Source organism: Simochromis diagramma, unplaced genomic scaffold (assembly GCF_900408965.1).
Source record: "Simochromis diagramma unplaced genomic scaffold, fSimDia1.1 OVJJ01000734.1, whole genome shotgun sequence".
NCBI lineage: Eukaryota > Metazoa > Chordata > Actinopteri > Cichliformes > Cichlidae > Simochromis > Simochromis diagramma.
The window spans coordinates 70885-75421 of NW_024387513.1; the positions used below are offsets into that span (position 1 = coordinate 70885).

The 4537-nt window shown below is 40.0% G+C and overlaps 1 long non-coding RNA gene across 1 annotated transcript; it reads left to right on the plus strand.

Moving 5' to 3' along the window:
* Nucleotides 1-717: 717 nt before the first annotated feature.
* On the plus strand, nt 718-2167 carry LOC120725807. The gene is made up of 3 exons (XR_005694220.1): nt 718-927; nt 1004-1065; nt 1680-2167. It is a non-coding gene; the product is annotated as an uncharacterized LOC120725807 (long non-coding RNA).
* Nucleotides 2168-4537: the final 2370 nt, after the last annotated feature.

Genomic DNA, 4537 nt, shown 5'->3' on the forward strand with positions numbered 1-4537 from the left:
AGAGTTGCAGGCCAAGAACGAGGCGCAGTCAGCCTCTGTTACTGGAGGAGCAATCAGAATCTGAAGATGACTCACCTGTCTATCCTAGGCAGTCTTCTGTCATTCCTGGAAAGTTGGTTCAGGTGTTTGAAATCCCGAAGAGACGACAGCAAACAGGAAAAACAGTACCGGAGGGTAGTTGTATACCAGCTACGCCAGCAGACTGTGTAAACCCTCAGCCTCAGGATGAGCCTTGCAGAGGCAGCTCTCCTTTGCTGCCTGCAGAGCCTGTAGGGGTGCCTCCTGAAGTAGCTGAAGGAGAGGAGCCAGATGTTGTGGCTGAGCAACACCCTACTGAAGACGATGTAACTTTACCAACTATGACTAATCAAAAATCAGCTGTGGCCGAAGACAGCATTGATGTACCGTCCATTGATGTAGAGGCTCCTATAGCTATGGAAACCATTGATCTGAACCCACAAACCCCTGAGGTAGCTCTGGAGCATAAGGAAACTGTTGACAGTGGAGAAAAAAATGATCATGTTCGTAAGTCAGAAAGGACACGTCGACCACCAGGGCACTTCCATTATCCTGAGTTGGGAAATCCCTTAATTTCTTTTGCGCAGAGCCTCATAGAGAGCTTTAACCAAGCACTTTACACAATAGGTGACTATGAGAGTTCATCTGTAGACCACAGCGTGACGCATGAAGGGGCTCATGTTGGGTCAAAGGGGGAGGGTGTAACCCATGTGAAATACAGGGCTGCAAAATCCCTTTTTGTAATCTAAGGCTATAGCCTGTTATTGTCACAAGGGGGCGCTGTGATGCAGTCTTGTGTTCTGACGACCTTGCGTCTAGTGCGCAGGAAGTATTACCTGTCTCTTCCTGTGAGATCTTCCCTCTGACGGCGGTCAAGTACGTGTCGGAGCGCATGGAAAAAGTATCTTGGTATGCAATACTGCAACCCGGTTAATGAGACCAGATTGTTTTACGTATAAATGCTAATAAGGTACTCTTTTATTAGGTCCCGAACTCTGACCACAAAGGGAATAACGTCTGTCAAGTTATTTGTGTCTGAAAATCCCGGTGAGTCACGTGCTTTCGTTAGCTACCTGTTAAGTTAGATAATGTATTTCACTAGCCGATTCAGCTCAGAAACCTTTGAACAAAAACCAATCGGGAGCTATGAGAATCTGGCGTGTTGTTTTACTTCTGTTGTTTTTTTTACAGTGTGTTATAAGTGTTGTATGCTTTGAGCTAAACGATGCCGATGCTAGATGCGATGCTAGCTGCTAATAGCTGTTAGCCACCCCACCCCACTGAAGCCATATTCCGATCGGGGGGAGGTATTCAAGTAGAAGCACTAGCTCTGTTTATATTAGAATGAGCATATTCATATTTCAAGTTTAATAGTATTTGCACTGAATTAAGTTACATTTGCTTGTCAGCCTTAAGGATGAATGTCACTTTCATTGCTATGACTGTTTACATTACTGTTTAAGCTGCTGATGTTCTTTGTTGTGATATAATTTTGGTAAAATTGTTGATAATGGTACAAACAAGTTACTGTAACTCGTGTAACTTGGTAAAGCTAAAGGGAATGCCATTTGTGATTAATACATTTGGAAAAGAAGTTAATGAGCTCATGTTAAGAACACAAAATGGGAAAATAAATTGATTGTTCTGCACTGTTTGTGTAGATTGGTTTTTTTGAACTACTAGAAGGATTCTGGAGAACCACTGACGGCGAGAACAGCCCAAATGAGATCCTGGATGATCGTGAAATGGTGTGGCCAGCCATGCGATCGGATTGTGGGATTTGCCTGAGAAACTGATTCAAGCAACCCTGGATTACAGATAAGCCCTATGCACTACTTTTCCTACCCGGATAATAGGGTTTGCACACTGACAATTCCCCTACAGTACACCTGTTTGGGTTTTCAACGACTTTAAAGGACAATTCAGACTGGACAATTCAAACTTCACAACAGGAACACTTTAATCTGTTTCATTCATTCCCAAGAGCTCTGATACTGTTCAGTATAAATCTTCCATTTAAGTGTCTTTATTTTGTTTTGTTTTACATGTCACCTTTAAAATGCACTATTAGTGTGCAATTTGGGTTATTGTGTTGTATATGTGTATAAATGGTACTGAGGCAATAAAGGTCCCAGTTATTCACTTCCAAGCCAACTCCTTTTGTGAGTCTCCAAAACAAAACCTCCTCCTGAACCTAGAAAGATGTCTAGGGTCTCTATTTAAAGTGAGTGTGTACTGGTGCTGAGTAGAGGCGCTACACCAGACATTCAGGTCAGATCAGTTTCTAACATTCCTTGATGCAAGGCTTATTCATCAGGTAAACACTGATCATGACAAACGCAGGGAAGGTTTCACTTTATTACATACTGCGTCAGATCAGTACAGATCATGTGTAAACCAAAAATTAGCTTAAAATGGTTTCAGCAGTTTCTTCTCATCTTCAACGAAAAAAAACTCACGTTTTTCGTAGAATTTGCATTTCATTCTGTCTGTAAACACAACAGCTCTGAAAGTTTTGAATGTATTCTGATAAAACTCTGTGCTGTAGCAGGATCATGTTATAATGATCCAATAAAGTTTGATTTACATCCACCGAGGTCTTCATGGTCAACTTTATGACTTGCTGTTGAAAGATTGACAAAAAGCCTCCTTAAAAGCGCACTGTGTAATGTCAACATTTATACGTATAAAGATTTAAAATATGTCACATTTTACCTCTGAACTCACCCTAAGGCCAATAGATCAACCTGAAAGTCAAAGTAATTATATATAATATTTATATAATTAAATATAAAGCTGTTTATTTAAAACTATGTTTTAAACTATGTATCTTTGCTGGTGAAAGATACAGGCATGTAGGGGGATTGTAAATATCAGGTTTCTTTGGAACTCTGATCTCTTCTTTACGGTCAAATATGGTCAAACTTTCATAAAATGTATTTTTTTATCTGTAATTCAAATTCTGCTGCCTCTATATCGGTGACATTTTTCCATGACGAAGATATTTATTAACAAAGTTGATATGATTTTTTTTACTTAAAATCAAATGAATGCTGCACATGTCCATATAGATAGAAAATATACTCATATAAATTATACTCAAAATTATGTCAAGTATATAAGATTTATTTTAAAATACTTTAAAAGTGCTTTTAGATACAGTTTGTTTGTCGCCCCCTGCAGGCCTGCAGCACCTTCACCCACAGTAAGAACTCCCACTCTGCCTGCAGCAGTCACACAGAGACATGTTTATATGCTGGAAGCAAGGACTCACACTCATGTGTGGAACAAGTCAGTGTCAGTGTGTTTAATGTTTTGACACAGAAATTAAACAGTGACCTCTAGCATCTTGCTCTGGTATTGCACCGAAAGGACACAGCACAGCTGGAGCTCTGCTTGTTCAGCCTCTGAAGTCTTCAGGTGAACCAGCCTGTAGCTCCAGGTCATCGGCAAAGTTTCTGACCTCAAAAGACAAACATCAGAGGTCTTTGTGATCAGATCAGGATCTGTGTTTCCTTCCTTTCATTCCTGACTCTGACATCAGCTCACAGCTTCTAATGAGTGACTGGTGTCGAGATACAAGCTAAAATCCAAACTTCTACTGAAGAAGAAATTTTCAGGTCTTCTCTTCAGCAGCTTCCAGGATCTCTCCTTCTGACTCCGTGTCCAGCTGTTGGTTTCCAAATGCTGAGGCTCTCTTCATCAAGGCCTTTACACTGGTGTGAGCAGGAGTCACTCTGTTTAAAGAAAAAACTGAATATCACAAGTTAAACAAACTTCAGAGCAGAGATGGAACAACAGAAACTGTAAGATCTGATGAAAGTGCTCTGATAGAGACTGACCTCCGTCTAAGTCAGTATCCACCAGCTCCACCCAGGATCAGCAGGATGAAGAAACCCACTGCAGCAGCACCGTGATCAGTCCTCCTCCACATAAAGATAAAAACATCTCACACAGTAGATGTTACTGAAGGAGAACTCAAAGTCTTTGCACTTTCATTCTGAATTTCATTCATTTCATTCATTCATTGTCCCACAATTAGTAGAAACAGGTTTTTGCTGACAGATGAAGCTCTGACTCTCTAAACTATTTTTGCTCTCGACTAACTGCTGCCATCAGCTGACATTTTTTAAATAAACAGTGAAACGTCTTAGATTAAACACTGTTTTCTATGTTGTGAATCAAATCTGAGTTTATGCGATTTGAAAATCACCGTCTTATTTACATTTTCTACAAAGCTCCAACTTGTTTTGAATCAGGGCACAAATCATGGTTCATATGGTTGGTTGAAGGAGGAGAGCCACCTTTGTCCCCAAAGCCACCCTGCTTTTTAACTCCACCCATAAACATAAACTACTCTGCACTCTTTTTACACTGCCGACACTTTATTCACTTTTAATCACTTACAGTTATTTATTCACCTTTCAGTCACTTTAATTTTTAAAACGGTGTAATTTTAAAACTGTATACACTGTATATTCTGTGTATTTATTATCTCACTCCTATTGCCTGTTCTTAT